General features: G+C 32.2%; 1 long non-coding RNA gene and 1 pseudogene across 1 annotated transcript; one reads left to right on the forward strand and one right to left on the reverse strand.

The window, feature by feature from the left end:
* Positions 1-10,840: 10,840 nt before the first annotated feature.
* On the reverse strand, positions 10,841-12,306 carry LOC130731509 (uncharacterized). The gene is made up of 2 exons (XR_009016706.1): positions 11,402-12,306; positions 10,841-11,158 (listed from the first exon to the last, which is right to left on the reverse strand). It is a non-coding gene; the product is annotated as an uncharacterized LOC130731509 (long non-coding RNA).
* Positions 12,307-15,435: 3,129 nt separating this feature from the next.
* On the forward strand, positions 15,436-18,057 carry LOC130732789 (uncharacterized; annotated as a pseudogene).
* The last annotated feature ends 1,445 nt before the right edge of the window (positions 18,058-19,502 follow it).

Consider the following 19,502-nt stretch of genomic DNA (forward strand, 5'->3'; position numbering starts at 1 on the left):
CAAATATTAAGAATTAAAATTATTTATAATTAATTAATATAGACAAAATAGATTTAAAATTAAGAAATATTTGTTATTAAATAATTATCGTTAGTTAAAATTATCAAAGAGTAATTTTTCTAATTAACTACATATATGATGATAAATAAATTAAATATATTAAAAACTAATCTAATTAAATGAACCATTACATTAAATACATTAGTAAAAATTGCATGTATTATAATGCATTAAGTAACAACAAATTATCTTTGTAATAAATATATTAAATAATAAGATTAAAAATTGAAAAAATAATTATATTGTCAAAAGCTATTCAACTACCTACATTAAATATTCACAAAATTATCTATATTAAATATTAATAGTTATAATTTAAAAAAATAACTTCAGTTGACAAATATTAAGAATTAAAATTATTTATAATTAATTATTATTTATGCTTTACTTTTTACAGGTACAATTATAATAACTTTTAAAATTTCAGTCCTACTATTATCATTAGTGCATATTTTAAAGTTATTACCTTCGGACCTTCCTTTAATATTCATTATTTTAAATTTATTTCCTTATAACTTTCTTACTTTCATATAAATTTAAATATCACAACTAAAAAATAAAACTTAAATTTTTTTTTCAAAAAATATAACTTAAAAACGAACCCGTGCAACGCACGGGTTTAATTTCTAGTATATATATGTAAAGCACACTTGAGTTTTTTCATTAAATACAAAAGCAAAACTCAAGTGTTGCATTGTATTAAAAGCATCAAAACAAACAAAAAACTTTGTAATAAATATGTTAAACAATAATAAACTTAAAATTGAAAATATATATATTGTAAAAAACTATTCAACTACTTACAATAAATAACAACTAAAATATTTAAAATTTACTTGAGTTTTGTATTTCACAAATATTAAAAATAATTTCAATAAGAAAATAATATTTATTAACAAATAATTTTGGGAAGAAAGAGACAAAAATATTTCAACATTAAACTTCCATTAGCACACTTTTCATAAATTTTCAACTGAAAGTACTACTTTCCAGGCAAAAACATGAAAGAAAGAGATAAATACCACTTTATAAAAGTCTTTTTTCTTTTATAAAAGATTTTACACAAACACAGACTAAATTATTCAACTCTAATTATATATTTTCATACTTTTGCTTATTATTGAGAGTGCATTACTATTGAAACATATTATCACCAAATGAACTGAAAATAATTTCTATTAAAGCACAACATAAAACATGTGCTTTAATATACTAAAAAATTAGTGTACATTTCATTACATTTATCATATTCTTAATTATCTACTATTGAATAATTTTTTTATATATATATATTATTGTTACAAATAATAGACACATAACTTAATACAAACCCGTGCGTTACCCGTGCAACGCACGGGTTTAATTTCTAGTATAAAAGTATTTCCACATCATTATTTATATGTCTACCTATATCTTCATTAAACCTAGTTATCGTACACATTCAATTTAATCCCAAAACATATTTAACCCTAAAACTTTTATCAAATTCAAACTTAATTTCACATATTTGATAGAATACCAAAAGTAAAAGTTGAAGAGATGGAACTTCAGTATCACATGCATGTGACGTAGGATGTGGCATGGGAAAAATTAAAAAAAATAGCGCCAGCAAGTTGCGCAGAACTATGCAAAACGTAGCTACAGGCATGTTTTGGGCAATGGCGGAAGGTAAAGGGTAATGAATATATGCAAAGCAACCTTGACCGGTCCAACTTATCTCATCTCTCACACTAGCTCGCAGTATTAAATGTTCATTACCTGTATATAAACATACAAGTGAGTAATATTCACTGTATGCTGTGATGTTTGATTTTCGATGTCAGATTTGCAAAATCTAAGATCCATGTGTTTCAGATGTTGATTTTTTGAGCCAGATCAGTGTTTATAATTCATCTGCTATATATGTTTATACTGCTAAATATGTGCTGCTTCATAGATTTCTTAATTGTTTACACTCTGCTATGACTTAAAATATGAAATGTATAGATTCTAATTATATCTATTAATGACTCACACCTTAAGCCATTGATATATATATAAGGTCCTACTAATATTTGTGGAGAAGTGAGTTACAGGACAATTAAACAAAGCTGTTTTACTAAACTTCACATTTGTGTTAACTTGGAATGATGTCCTTTGCAGAGGAAAATAATAAAAGGGAAAGTGCAATCGATACCTGCTTATAGCTAGGCTCCGAAATTGCACACAACAACATGAAAGGGAAATTGCAATAGATACCTGCTAATAGGCTCTGAATTTGGTGCATGATGAGCACTTTAGCTAACTTTGATTCCCTCCCCCATCCTGAAGACCATAACTTTAGGTATACATATATTGGTATCTGCACTTACTTCTCTTCACTTACATATATATGTAAAGCTCACTAGAGCTATAAGTATTAAATGCATTACACAATAAAGTTAAGCAAATTAAATTTCTATTCAACTTTTAATATAATGTAACTTTTGAATCAATTCAATTTTTGTTTTGTTTTTGACTTTGCACATGCCAATATAACTTTTTGAAAAATACATATAGCCTCTATAGTTGAAAAAAAAAACAAAATAAATACATGCAATCTTTTAAATTTTTTACATTACACATGTCAATCTTCATCATATGACTTTGAGAGCAATCTTAACTGCATGTAGTATGATATGATGAATAATAATTTTATAAAGTTTTAAATGGTAACACCTATCATTGTTATTGAAAGTGCGAATTCCCTTCAACTAATGAAAAATCAGTCATCATTCAATTCCTTTTCCCGAATTCACTTAATAGTATCACTTACTTATATGGATCAGTTTGATTTATTTTGAGTGTGTTACTCATTCATACTCTCTTTAAATTTAGTGAGACCTTCCATAATCTTCAATGCTTAATCTTCAAATATAAATACACATCATCTGTTTGTGTTTTATGCAACTTTTATTCAACCCCAGCAGATCATGAGACATGGGTGCTACCTGTATTCCTTTTGTCATTTTTTTCATACCTTGCATCCAAACTTGCTCTGGTAAATTACTATTTGGATTTTTAATTGGCCGAAACTACTAACATAACATTTGAATTAAATTATGTAATAATTTTTTATTTATTATGAATTCTTTAGGAAAATTAAATTTTATTCATTGTAGAGACTACAAGTATATTTAACCTAAGTCATGAAAACAAATATCATCAATATTTATAATTTAAGTTTTGCAAAATATTATTTATGCTTTACTTTTTACAGGTACAATTATAATAACTTTTAAAATTTCAGTCCTACTATTATCATTAGTGCATATTTTAAAGTTATTACCTTCAGACCTTCCTTTAATATTCATTATTTTAAATTTATTTCCTTATAGCTTTCTTACTTTCATATAAATTTAAATATCACAACTAAAAAATAAAACTTAAATTTTTTTTTCAAAAAATATAACTTAAAAACGAACCAGTGCAACGCACGGGTTTAATTTCTAGTATATATATGTAAAGCACACTTGAGTTTTTTTCATTAAATACAAAAGCAAAACCCAAGTGTTGCATTGTATTAAAAGCATCAAAACAAAAAAAAATTTTTGTAATAAATATGTTAAACAATAATAAACTTAAAATTGAAAATATATATATTGTAAAAAACTATTCAACTACTTACAATAAATAACAACTAAAATATTTAAAATTTACTTGAGTTTTGTATTTCACAAATATTAAAAATAATTTCAATAAGAAAATAATATTTATTAACAAATAATTTTGGGGAGAGAGATACAAAAATATTTCAACATTAAACTTCCATTAGCACAGTTTTCATAAATTTTCAACTGAAAGTACTCATTTCCAGGCCAAAACATGAAAGAAAGAGATAAATACCACTTTATAAAAGTCTTTTTTCTTTTATAAAATATTTTACACAAACACAGACTAAATTATTCAACTCTAATTATATATTTTCATACTTTTGCTTATTATTGAGAGTGCATTACTATAGAAACATATTATCACCAAATGAACTGAAAATAATTTCTATTAAAGCACAACATAAAACATGTGCTTTAATATACTAAAAAATTAGTGTCCATTTCATTACATTTATCATATTCTTAATTATCTACTATTGAATAATTTTTTTATATATATATTATTGTTACAAATAATAGACACATAACTTAATACAAACCCGTGCGTTACCCGTGCAACGCATGTGTTTAATTTCTAGTATAAAAGTATTTCCACATCATTATTTATATGTCTACCTATATCTTCATTAAACCTAGTTATCATACACCTTCAATTTAATCCCAAAACATATTTAACCCTAAAACGTTTATCAAATTCAAACTTAATTTCACATATTTGATAGATTACCAAAAGTAAAAGTTGAAGAGATGGAACTTCAGTATCACATGCATGTGACGTAGGATGTGGCATGGGAAAAATTAAAAAAAATAGCGCCAGCAAGTTGCGCAGAACTATGCAAAACGTAGCTACAGACATGTTTTGGGCAATTGCAGAAGGTAAAGGGTAATGAATATATGCAAAGCAACCTTGACCGGTCCAACTCATCTCATCTCTCACACTAGCTCGCAGTATTAAATGTTCATTACCTGTATATAAACATACAAGTGAGTAATATTCACTGTATGCTGTGATGTTTGATTTTCGATGTCATATTTGCAAAATCTAAGATCCATGTGTTTCAGATGTTGATTTTTTGAGCCAGATCAGTGTTTATAATTCATCTGCTATATATGTTTATACTGCTATATATGTGCTGCTTCATAGATTTCTCAATTGTTTACACTTCGCTATGACTTAAAATATGAAATGTATAGATTCTAATTATATCTATTAATGACTCACACCTTACGCCATTGATATATATAAGGTCGATCTTTGTCTCTGCACATATATATTGGTATATATACATATATATATATTGTCACCTGTTAAGCACCCACTCGATCTTTGTCTCTGCACTTACTTCTCTTCATCACCATCGACACAATATTGTTTATGTGGTTGGCATCTGTAGGTAGGTAAGCCATGGTGAAGCATAACAATGTCGTCCCTAATGGACACTTCCGTAAGCATTGGCAGAACTATGTCAAGACAAGGTTCAATCTACCTGCCCGCAAGACAAGGAGACGGATAGGTAATTTACTGCATTATTTGAGCTTAGTTTTAGTAGTTGTTTTGTGTTAGTCCTATATAGTGAAAAAATTCATTTTGGATAAGTATTGATGATTACTTCATTTCTTTGACATGGTGGTGCTTGGCATTTTTTAGCTGGTCAGAAGAAGGCTGTTAAGATTTTCCCCAGGCCTACTGCTGTTCCTCTCAGGCCTATGGTTCATGGACAAACCTTGAAGTACAACATGAAGGTCAGAGCCGGCAAAGGATTTTCTCTTGAAGAGTTGAAGGTAAAATGGCTTGTTGTATCAACTAGATCTTTATCATATGATAAACTAGGATTATAGCCCGTCTCTGTGCACGGACGAGCAGTTCTACAATTTATCATATTTATCCAATCGATTTATTTAACTCCATCTAATTAACTCGCATACCAATGATTGTAATCTTTAATAATCACAACCCAAATATGGCTTAACCGAAACATAGGGGACAATGAACTAATTATAAACATTAATAATTAATATGTATAACAAATGTGTATTTTAAATTATTTTTGTCAAAATAATTTTAACACAATTACAATATTATAGTTTTTGTTATAAATATACGATGGCTAAGATTATAAGTCAAAAGATATTTGAATGAAACACAAACCTAACTAAAACTATATATCTATCTATACTATATATAAAGGGAGAGTTTGTGCAGTCTTAGGGGCAAACCTGTCATTCCACAATTAATTCAAAAAACTATGAAAGTTGGGCATGGATATTTTTATAAAAATGCAATTTATATCACTTAGATTGAATCTCAGCCGTTGATTCATAAGCAACTTCAAATTGCCTAATAATTATTTACCAAAAAAAGTGCCTAATAATGAAAAAAAAACCATTCAAGTTCCTAGAACCTTTAATGCAATTTAGAAGTTATATAAAAATTAAGAGATTAATTGAAAAGAAGTTAAAAAATTTGTAACCTTCAAAATTGGTTTAAAATCCTTATCTAATTATGACATAAAAATAAATAATTAAATCCAAGAGAAAAAATCATTCAACTTCTACAACTTCATTCTCATTTACTTACTATATAAATAACAAAAAAGTCTTCATCTCAACACACAATTACCCACTCAAACATCTTTATCTTTGAAATGGTTTCTCACACTTTAGCATTGTTGCATATGCCTCAGTCTCAAAAATAGATAACTTGGTTTGCAAAAGAACCATTGTTTATCGCCCTCAAATTGAGGCTGAAAGATAAAGCTCGCAAACATAATTCATCAAACTATGGATATTCGACCAACGACACAAGTAAGTTTCATACATATCAATGTTTTAATTCTCTCTTTTTTCTCATCTAATTTTTTCTATAAGTTTATCATTCATAAATCCACCTTTTTCATATAATGTCCAATTCCAACATAGAATCAAATCAATCGAGTCAAGAAACTTTTGCGAGGATTCAACAATCTAACATTTCTAATGGTAAAACAACTTTTATTTGAGTTATATTGTGCTGGTGTTTGGTTAACTAAATTGCTTTTATATATTCTATAAAAATCTTTTCAATGTAAATATTTGTAGAAAACATTGTACCAGAACAAAACACAAATGTGTGAATCTTTCATGTCAAGGTCTTGACGCGAAGCAGAAATTCACCGATTCAAAGAAACCATGTTGATGGCCAAGGAACCTCTACAAGCATTTAACAACCTTGAATTGTAGTCTCCCCCTTTCAGACTGTAGTATTTTATTTTAATAAAATGTGATCTATGTCCAAAGTGCACTTTTAGATATTTTTAGTTTTGTTTAGGATGTCACCATTGTTCACTATTTTGGTGTGTATTCAATATTGTGAAATCAATTAAGATGACGCAGCAAAAGAGAGAGCTGTAGAAAGTAGACTTTGACTTCCATGTTGGATGTTTTGTTAGATTTGAGTTGTCACCTTAGAGTTGTTTCTGAGTGATCTAACAATACCATTCAGGATAAAAAAAATTTGACATAGAAAGTGGTTCACTATTATCACCACTCCCACTTTCATCCGAAACTTCATTTGACTATATATTCCATTGGCTACCTTGGTATCAAGAGAGTCAAGCCATCTTTCTAAGTACAATAATTTTTTTTTGTTCAGTCTCTGTATTATTAAGTAAAATTTTCATAAAACAATACCACCATTAAGATAACATGATTCTTTTCCAAACAATTTCTTAGTAGAATAATTAGTATTCATGAGCCATTCGGTGTTCATATGTTTGTCATTTTCTATGGGATGAGAAATAATTAATAGATTGCTTACAAAATAACAACAATGTGAATTTAATCTTCCTATGTTCTATCTTTCATTAGACTCGCCCCATAAACTCAACAACAACAGACGTAGGAACCATGTTTAACTTATTGAAATTAGAAATAAAGTTAAAAATATAATTAAAAATGGAACAATAAAATTAAAATTGATAGTCAATGGTTAAATACCAATTTGCTATTTAACTTTTGATTGAGTAGTTTTTTGGTACCTATTTTAATATTCAGATTATATATCTCATAAGCACAATCAATTTATTTTTTATGGCCTTAGTATGATTGACATACCTTAACTGCTAAAAATATCTATAAAAATGTCAATATAAGGATGAAAGATTAGGATTCTCAAGAAATTCTGAGTTGAATAAACTGAAATGACAAATTGAAATATAGAAATCATGATAATGACATAATTTAATTGACCTACAGTAGATAGGCTTAGTTTCATGATTCCAACGTGTATGTACTCAATTAAGTAGCATAATAATAATTTTATTGGACATTAAAAAAAATTAACGGTGTTGTTTCAAATAAAATTACTAAATGCTATGTAACACCATTAAGTGTATTAAAAAATTGAAACTGATGTCAATTAATAGGTAAGGGTTGTGCACAAGTATGAATGTGCAAATGATTTGATTAAATTAAAACGTAGGAGAGTTAGCAAAGTGATGGAATCCCAAAGGGATTTTGGTGAAGCTTACAATTGAATAATGATTTTAGACATATGCTTTAAGTACTAACTTGCCATTACCTCTTTTTTTTTATAGGCAAATGTTAGTGGTTAGTTGTTAGTAATTACAAATGTTCATTCTCAGGGTTCGAATCCTAGACATCCATCTCCACTACCTCTCTTATGAGAGTAACTTTTTAACTTCTCTATTTCTGCTCATCCACGTGTCTCTTTGTTTTGTTTTAACTAAAGACTATTAATGTGTAGGGGTTGTCCACAAGTATAAATGTGCAAATGATTTGATTAAATGAAAACGTAGGGCGTTAGCAAAGTGATGAAATCCCAAGGAAATTTTAGTGAAGCTTACAATTGAATAATGAAGGTACATAAATTAATATATTTTAATATATTTTTAGAAATATTCTTACTAACTTGCCACTACCTCTCTCTTATGAGAGTAACTTTTTAAATTCTCTATTTCTACCCACCCATGTGTCTCTTTATTTTTGTTTTAACTAAAGATTGTGTAACACTATTAAGTATATTAAAAAAATAAAACCGATGTCAATTAATACGTAGGTGTTGTGCATAAGTATTGATGTGCAAATGATTTGATTAAATTAAAACATAAGGGAGTTAGCAAAGTGATGGAATACAAAGTGGTTTTTAGTGATTTTTTTTCTTGAAATAGTGAAACTTACAATTGAATAATAAAGGTACTTAAATTAATAAATTAATATTTTTTAATATCATTTTAGAAATGTTCTTCAAGTACTAACTTGCCACTAACTCTATTATGAGAGTGACTTTTTAATTTTTCTATTTCTGCCCACCCATGTGTCTTTTCTACTTTATATATAGTCATTGTTAGAAAATCAACATTTGGCATCTCAGATTTATAAACCATTTCATAAACTATGTACACTATTTTTAAGCATATGAGATGGAAATGCAGGTAAGCAGATAGAAGATGAAACAATCATGGACATCCCTTAGAAATTTTTGGTCTCACATTCAGGTGATCCAATGGCTTCTATTGTCAAGTCTACTTATCTATCTTTCCTTCAAAACTACAAAGATCCAGTTTTTTCAACATCGTGCTATTTTAGCTCCTATTAATGAGATTGTTGATAGTTTGAACGAATATATGATATCATTGTTTCTTGGAAAAGAGAATACTTATTTGAGTGTTGATAACACATGTTTATCATGCAACAATTATGAGATCCCAGATTATATCCACACACCGGAGTTTTTAAACACAATAAACTCTTCGGGTTTGCCTATGCACACTCTTTTGACATGAGAATAAATAAAAGTCAAGGACAGTCTTTAAAAAGGGTGAGGTTATATTTTCCAAAACTGGTGTTTTCACATGGCCAGTTATATGTAGCATTCTCTAGAGTCATTCATCGTAAAAGATTAAGAATTCTCATTTGCGATGGTGATGACATCAATTCTCATAGTACTTCAAATGTAGTTTACAAAGAGATATTTCGCAAGGTCATATGAAGAACATATTTTTACAAAAAATGTGAAATACTACACACTCAGTTTTATTCTCAATGAAATAATGTCAATTGCAAAAAAATAACACATATTCTTAGCACATACATGTTACTTCAACTCCCCGTGATAGACTATTCAATAGATATAAAAATAATATTAATCTAGCATTTAAAACAACAAGTACAAAAGATAAAAACAAAATAACAACTCAAAAAAACAAAAAACAAACATTTGATAAAAAGAAAAAAGAAAATTTAATAATTTATAGTCTAAGATAAATTACTTTCAAGAAAAAAGTCTAAAATAAATTTATATCTTTTAATCAACAAAATATATTTTAAAAAAGACATATTTAAACCAAAAAAAACACAACAACTAAAAGTGAATATCCCCGTGCATCGCACGGGTAAAAAGTACTAGTTTATAATAAGCAAGAAGAACAACTCATTACAACTCATTAAATTTTTTATCAACTGCGTTACATATTGGTATTACATACACCAGTATCATATTTCAATAGAAACTAAGAATATAATATAAATTCTATATCCATATATTAAAGGGTGAAAAAAATTATATTTTTTTAAATAAAATAAAATATTACTGATAAGTAAACAATATGAGAACACCCCTCTCATGATTAGGCAAAAATGACCCAAAAGATAAAAACAAATCCAACCAACTGTGCAGCACACACAAACAAACCCCTCCCTTGCTATGCACTGTGGACACACGCAGAACCAAAATCAATCCCACAACAATGTAATTCATTGGGAGCAATCAAACTAAGCACACACACAAACCATGAAAAGCAACAAAACAGCCACCCAACCTCCCAAAACTATTAAGTTACTTGATCACTCATTAAAAAAAAAACAGCAAATAAATTCCCCAAATTATGCAGCACAGACAAAGCTGTATCATGACAGATTTCAACAAATATCGACACACAAATGCTGCATCATAGTGCACCTTAGATCCACATACAAATATTTCAACCAAATATCAACACACAACAAACCACACCACCACAGGGCAAAATCCACTTCCCCTCACAAACTGATTAAAGCTTATATCGAAAAGAAGAAACATAGAGATCATATAATTCTTCAACAAATTAAAAAAAATACACAATCACAATAAATTCAAAAATTCAAAACCATAGCCAACATTGGTGGTTCAAATTTAAAAATTTCAAGGAAAATATCAACTCACATAAAGTACCACAATTAAGGGAAAGGTCTCAGAAACAAAGTAAAAAACAATAGATCATCAAAGTACCTCCTTCTTCATGCATGACTACAGAGTGAAAACATGAACCCTAAAACTATTAGGCTGCATCATCTTCCACATCTGCATCCGGTGCCTTGCAACAGTATTTCCAAGCCTCTCAAATGTACCCCTATAGAACTGATACCACGAGCAACAGACCCCACCATTCAGCCCAGTACATAGCACCTCACAACATCATATCCCCTCCCTGGCCAGCGATAAAAGACATGATGAAAGATCAAGCCGAGAAAAACTAAACAAAGTGGAAATTGAGAAGAACAAAGGAAGTTGTCGAAAGTAAGGAAAAACTAAACATTAGCAGTATTTATAGAGATATAAGAGGAAGAAAGGCTAATACTCTAACAGTAGTAGGGCACTCAGGAATAGACAAACTATTTGCAAGATAAATCAACTGTAGGATTTTATTGGGAAATTGCAAACTCCTACTTACCTGAAGTGATACGACCATGACAGGGAAGATATCAATGACCAAAGAGTCCATCATCTTCTCTGCTTCTACCGATCCTCACCTGACAACACTCCTTCTCAATCCAGCATCTTCCCTCTTCCTTCCAAAAGCGGGAACTATTATGCAAGGATGATGATCCATCATGTCATCTTAGCTTCCTCGCAGTGAAAAATTGGTCCTTTTTCTTCCACCATCTTCTCTTCTCCTTCCGATTCTGACCTAACACTACCCATGGTGACAAAAATTTCGTACTTTCCATCATCATCTCTTGTCCTTCTCCTTGCTTTCTCCTTCCTGCACTGTCTAATCTCCATCAAATTCAAACCTAACTCTATATAGGGTGACGAAAACCTACCAAGAAGTTGATAATTTCATCAACACTCTCTACTCCTCCTTCCTCATGAGTAGACGTCGGCCGTCAGAAGTGAAAGGGAGAAGAAATAAAAACCTAACATGACGATGTGTTGATGACGGGGGCCTTCTCCTTACCTCTAAAATGTCTTCCATCGTCAATTCAGCATATTCAATAAGAAGAGACTGAAGATTTTCAGATTCAAGGGCTCGTCTTCTCTCTGTATAAACACGATCTCTTTGGATCATACTCAAATAGTTGCTTCCGAATGTCAAGGAAATAGTTCTCTACTTTCTTTTGGGCTTCATCTAATGCTTTGGTCAACATCTTGGACTCAATAGGTAGGTACGGTCTTCCACTCTGAAAGCTCGCATTAAGCCAGCCCTACACATAAAAAAAAAATATCAACCATGTTTTGGGAAATAAAATTCCAGGGGCAGCAGCAACACAACAAACACATCACCTAAATTCGGTCCCCACCAAATATCCGAAAAATATTTCAAGACTTAAAAAAAAGTGTGAGCTTACAGAGTCCCCTTGCCTGCCACTTTGACCACGCAGCTTCATGGAAAAGAATTGAGTTTCGAGTTTAAATACTTATTTGATAATAGTGTTTTTTTCAGAAGGGAAGGCGTGGTAGAACAGGGTATATGATAACTGTAAGAATAATAGAAGATAGGGAATATGTCGATGCGTAAGGCCACGAACTATTCCACCTTTCAACCCAGAAAGGCAATGGAGAGAAGAAAAGAAAACCTGATTATCAATTCGCCTAGATTCATAACGCTCTGTACCCACTACATGTAGTCCACCAGCTGCCACGACCTGCAGCCATAATTATCATAAAAAATGTATCAACATTCAACACCGATAGACCAAGGAAAGTAGTAACCAAGAAACAAATTAACCTTCTTCCTCTCTTCTTTGGTGAAGACTTTATATTCCTTGCTGATTTCCAGAAATGCATTTCTCAGCTCAGCAATGACTTCATCTTGGGCAAGGCCATACATATAAATCCATAATGACAATTTGATAGAACAGGACTAAAATTGACAAAGTGAAGTATTAAAGAAGATAAACATCACCTATGTAAAGGTTTTTATGTAAGATAATTACACTGACTTCAAGCATTGAATACATTAAAAAAGTTCATTATAAACAGATTCCTTTTCACAAGAATAAGATAAGCGCTCCTCTGCTTCAAGCTCAGTTAATGATCTCTTGCCCCAAGTTTTAACAGATAATTCCACAGCCAATTCAACATTTATCTTTGATAGTTGGCATGGAAACAGCTTCTCATTCACCTGGATAACGATATATGTGGAGTTTCAAAACAGTAATTGTAGAAAGTATGTATTAACACACAAAATCCAGAGCTAAAAAACATTTTTTCGAGCAACACAAATGTGTAGGTACTTTTGAAATTTTGAAATAAATTCTTGGATCCAACTTTCCTTTTCTATCAGACGTCCAGACCTCTCTCCCTCTCCTCACCGTCCTTTCTCTATTGGCAGAAAGATTCATCCATCACAACTTAATTCTATTATATAATGTGAACCCATATTCTTCCCTCTTTCATGATTGGCAGCAGATTTTCTCACTGGTTTAAGAAGAAGCCTGGATTCAAGCCCAAATACTTTCCTATGTATACTGTTCAGTATTATAAACTGATAATGCTAGGAGGATGCAAACACCAGTTGGGTTTAGTAGTGTCTATTAATTGATGTCCAATCCAACACTTCCAAGTTCAAAGTGAGGTACTTTTGGTAACCATCAATTCATTCTATTCAAGAACTGCACACCTGTGCTCTCTTTTTTGTTTTTCAATAAGTGGAGTCCTTCTCTCCTAATTACATCATATTTAAAGGAGGTGTAGATAATATCCTATTTCTATAACACATCACACACCACAATTTTATTACATGTAGCAATAGTATAAGAAAAACACCATACCTTCCAAAATTTACTGGGAGGAGGTTTCTTTACTGATACAAATTCTCCTTCAGGTGGTTTAACAAATATATAGGTCTGAACAAATACACAAAATAAGTGAATCTTGTAAACACCCCCATCCGAAAATTCACCTATGAGCTTAGGAAGATAGTTCTTCTTAATATAAGCCTCAATTTTGACACCCTAGATAACAAAACAAGCATTCATATCTACTACAACCGAACAAATGCATAGTACCACAAAGTATTCGAACAAATAAACAACAGGAGAACAGACCTGTGAATCGATCTAGACAAGATTAATGGCATAAGGCTTCGAAGCATCATCAACAGGAAACATCTCCCAATGACGAAGAACACGAACCTTAATTTTCCATATGATAAATTGATGTTGTTGTGTATATCCTTTATTGTTATTCTACTTGGGCATTATGCTTTAATTTTAGTTGTTATACTTGAAATGCTACATCAATTTCAATGGTACTGGAAATGAACCTCTCTGTATCATTTCAAATTTGGTTCTTGCTATGTTAGAGCACGGAAATTATGCCTATGCATTCTTTGTTTATATTCCATTGAATGCACTAATGCTGAGCTGTTTCAATATCAATTTTTATGAACCTGTTTATCAGAAGAAAAAGAGATCAATAGCTTGAATGAGATGTTTTGCATAGCTGGAGGACTTGCGACTGGCAAAGTAATATAAGAACTGTTTTTAACAACAAATCAAATTTTTTTTTTCTGGAAACTAAAAACTATTTACAAACTAGTAATCGTGTTGCAACTTATCGGACTAGTGCCTTGGTTTGAGGATCTTTCTGGAGTTTGAGAGATGCTGATATGCATTCTTGTGTTTGGTCCTTCATATTGAGTCATTTTGATGGCGGATGATGTTCTTTGTTGGGGATTGCTCTATTTTATTGTGGGGGGACGTTAGCATGTTCATACTTGCTGCTTTATATGCAACATTATCTGGCATGATTGTTTCATTAGTTGAAACACATGTGACAGGAACATATTGGGGTGGTATTTCTCTACAGTTATTTAATGATTTATGTTTGCTTGATTGTTGTAAAATAATGCTAGATTGAACCCTCCGGTGATTTTTTTCAAGAGAATTTTGGCTTTGCTAGCTACATTAAAAGTTAAATGATTATCATTCATGCATGGACAATCTTGGCCTCTTTGATGTACATACTACATAGAGATATTCCTGATTTCAGTGAATGATTTTATTTCCTTGACCATCATAATTAAATTTCCAAAAAAAAAAAAAAACATATCTGACGGTTGACAATTTTTTCTTTTCTTTTCAGGGGGTAGGAACTGTAGTTAATACATGTATCACCTTTGGCGTGTCATGGTGGCATCTTACCACCATTGCAGGCATGCATATGTGATGAGTCAAAGTTGCCTGCGGGTAGTCCACCATTGACTTGCTCTAATTATTCCGACAAATCCCCAAGCAAGGATGCTCACTGATTGCAGTTATACCCGGAGCTATAGGGCATTTAGCCAATTTACACTGAGCATCAACATCCCGACCCCACCAAGCCCAGCCCTGGGACTGGAGTATATGGATGACCATGTTCATACAGGCTACTCCATCATCCATTGCGGCAGATAAGATGAATGTCTGCGAAGACCACCATGACTTGTATCTAGGGTAAATATAGTATTTGAAAATCATTCAGATAAATCCCCAAGCAAGGATGCTCACTGATTGCACCTGTGATAAGACAGTACCACCTGCCAATATGAGCGGGACATTGATGTGCCTAATCCACTTGTGGTTGGGGAATTGTCTCGCTATGAGCCACACTAGCAATGTAAGGAGTACACCAATTACGGAGGGCCACAAGATGTACTCCTCACAGGGGTCAGATGAGTTTATCAGAAGATGAACAGATGAATAAACTAGAACAAAGGCTTCTCCTGAGTGGAATCAGAAATGTAGAAGAAAGCACTTGCCTAGGTTACTCTATGCAGCAGTTATGGCCAGGAAGAGCCATATGAAGAAGGAGGTACTGTTCCTCCACCTTGCCCTTTGGGTGTTGTTTCTACATATTTGGTGTTTTCAACTTGTGGGTTTGTTAACCTAGATGTTGGAAATTATACTAGAAGTCCCTGAATGGATGATGTAATGAGTGATCCACTTGCTATTGGTTGTTATAACAAGTTTTGGTGTTTGTGACATGTGGGTAAAGCATACAAAGTTTTCGTAGTAATCCCTAGATGATGGATACTATACTAATAGCATGTTTGGAAATTCATTGATTTTGTAGTCAAAATCCGTTTTGGGGAGAAGTTTTGGAGTAGCCTTTGAGTTTCAGAGTTCATTCGGATAGAACATAAGCTGATCCAAACATACTATGAGTGTAGTTTCCAGAGTTACTGTGATTTGGATTGTGTGCCTACTGCCAATGCAAACACTATAAAAGTTCTTAAATGAGTTGTAAGCCGCATAATCACTTTTGAGTAGAAGCTACAAAGTGTGTGTGCCTTCTAGTTACTGTACTTTGGATTGTGTGCCTACCACCAATCCAAACACACTATAAAAGTTCTTAAATGAATGATGTAATGAGTGATCCACTTGAAATTGGTTGGTATCACAAATTTTGTTAGTATAAGGTGGGTTTTAGCTTTATGATGTGTGTTAAGGGTGTTAATTGATTATATTGTGAAAAATGTTCAATCTTCATGTTTGTTTCTCTTACATTCACTTGGGCTGATTTTGCCTTGGGCTTATGCCTGGTGACTTGTTTCTTTTCTAGACTCGATTAACGATATATGAGGGTCATGATGGGACTGAAACATCTAACGGGGATGTCTTAATCTTTCCTGACATGATCAGATACAGGTCAGTACGAGCTTTTGTTTTGCAACATCTGATTCCCTCATTCATTATGGTTCTCTGTAGTTTTCCCCTACATTGTTGTCAACAACTAATTTTAGTGTGAAATTGCAGGAGGTTAACACATTTTGGTGTTGAGACATTTGTTGAAGAAGTTCTTGTGAAGGATGGAGAATGGCTTCCTGGGACTCCCGAATCTTTGAAAGGTTCATATATTTTTGTGTGTTCACATGCATCCCGGGATCACAGATGTGGGGTTTGTGGACCTGTCTTGGTCAGTAGATTCAGGGAAGAGATAGAGCTGCATGGTCTACAGGGTAAAGTGGTTGTTAGCCCATGCTCTCATATTGGGGGACACAAGTATGCTGGAAACATCATTATATTTGGACCAACCATGAATGGAGAAGTCACCGGGCACTGGTAAGGAGAAGATCCGCACGGTTGTTGAAATTCCTTTCTGTGACAGAATTTTCTGTTTATAATTTTAAATCTTGGAATACCATTATGCCATCGTTTATACAAATATTCTCTTCAACTTAAATATGCAGGAATTGATATGTTGATGAACCTTTATTGTTTCAACAACATATCATAAAAGGGGAGATCATAAACTCATTATGGAGGTAGTTAATGTTTTATAGTACTTTGTTTTCTTTACTATTTTGGCTACACAATTTTGATTTTTGCTGACTTGTTTTCATTTATATGTTTACAGAATTTTGCCATCAGGGGTCAGATGGGTTTATCAGAAGATGAACAGATGAATAAACTAGAACAAAGGCTTCTGCTGAGTGGAATCAGAAATGTAGAAGAAAGCACTGCAGTGTGTAGATCTCAAGATGATTTCGTGAGCTGCTGCCAATCAAATGGAATGAGCTACTGCCAAGAAAATGGAAACTCTTCCTACTGTACTCAAAATCATGTGCCAGCGGTGGAAAAGAGAAAAGAGCCTGATGTCATTGAGATGGAGGCGAAGCTCTCAGCTGATAGTAAGAGCAGTGAGACTGTGATTTCGCGGATCAACAACGGTAAAGGAGCTTCGTCGCGTAATTTCCATTCCATGACAACATGGCTAGATACCTGGGAGCAAGAAGACACTTATGCTGCTCTTGTTGTAGTCTTTGCTGCAGTGTCAGTTGCCATTGCCTATAACTCCTACAAACAATTGACATATGCTGAATCACCATTGAGAGTGTTATTTTGTGGGGTCAGATAACTTAACTTCTATTATGTTTGTATATCACTATTAACTTCATTTGTCTAATCCCGGTGCAGTTATTAAGATCATTCCTAACTGAACATGCAGGGAAACAAGGAAGGGCTTTATCATTAGTCTGGGTTTGTGTGCTTTTCTGCTGGTGGAATAGTGTTGCCTGGTGCACTTATAATTTGCTGGTTAGCTTAATCTGTAGTCTGTACATATAAGAAACCTTAGCCTCAGAATATTCAAGTTAAACATTGATAGTTTGTTTAGGTAGAATTTGATTTGTATCTTTTTTTCTTAATTTAATTTTATGGAAAGCTTTGGTGTTCCTTGAATTGCTAGTTGGTGTGTTTGAATATCAGCTGACGTGAACTGTCTTTCATTGGAATTAATAAGAAGTCTGTTCATGTTTTGTTTCAAAGTGAGTGTTTGCGTGTTTGTACTGATGTCAATGAGTATCGAAACATAGTCTTAAACCTAAATTTGTGTGGGGCATTGGTAACTAAAATCCTGCCATGACTTTGAAGGTGAAACAATTTATTTAAAAGTATACACAGTATATTCCGTAGTCTCTTACTCTTATTTGGAAGAGAAAAATGTAATCTTCTAGCACCTGATGGATAATTTCCTAAATTTACAAAGTACCTCCTAGAGTGAAGATATATCCGGAGTCATGCAGCCATTACCTGTCCCTAGAGCAAGGAGCATGAATATGATATAACTGGATCAGAGTCAATAGAAAATAGAAATTCTACAAACATTTGATGAGTGTCAACTAAACTTCATTCTTTATTTATCAGTAACATTTGATGCTAATTTGATAGTGAAGTACAATTACATTATACTCAATAATCCCATCACCAGTTGTAACATTAAGAAAATGTGTCCTGATCTCAGCAAAACAACTGGCCATCCTAAACTTTTAACTTCGTCCGACCACTGCGAGCTCCCTCGTTGGGTCAGACATCAGATTCCTAGAAAATATGGATTATTTGCTGATGGAACTTCCATTTAACTAGACTCAAACCTCGCGCGGTGAAAAAAAATGATAATATGATTTTACTGGCACTTGATCTCTTTGTACACTTGCTATCTATGTAGTACGTCTTTGTGCATGCATATGTATGGGTCTCTCATGCTTTGTTCAAAGTTTGTGGTTACTTTATCACTTTTGTATTGCATGAGCATCACCCTCCTCACATCGAATGTGATGTTGATTATCAAATATATTTGTTTTCTTAGATCACTGCAACACCACATCATCGAACAAATCTGTCAAAGAAGGATGTTGTGTTGAATCTGGGCAATTACAGTAAAGAAAATCACATGTTGATTTTTTTATGGTCAAAGTTGTTTATGAATTGATTTGAGACTTGGATCTATTAGGTATGTCAGTAAGAGTTATTTAAGGCTTTTGACATTTGTATATGGTTGAAAAATTTGTATTATCAATGCTTTAGTTTCCTGATCATACCCCTCGTGGTGAATTCTGTATATCGATCCAAGCTCAAACACTTAACAAATTCAAGAATTTTCCTTCTTGATCAGGAAAGTAGTCATGGCATTTAGCAAATCTAGTCCTATGAATAGCTAGAAACCGAAGTTGGTCGATCTAATGATTTCACAAAAAGATGCAAGAGCCAATCTTTGACTAGTTGGAAAATGAGCCAATGCCAAACATATGGTCAAGAGGGACAAATGCCAAACATATGGTAAAGGTT

The sequence above is a fragment of the Lotus japonicus genome, chromosome 1 (assembly GCF_012489685.1).
Source record: "Lotus japonicus ecotype B-129 chromosome 1, LjGifu_v1.2".
In the NCBI taxonomy this organism is placed as follows: domain Eukaryota; kingdom Viridiplantae; phylum Streptophyta; class Magnoliopsida; order Fabales; family Fabaceae; genus Lotus; species Lotus japonicus.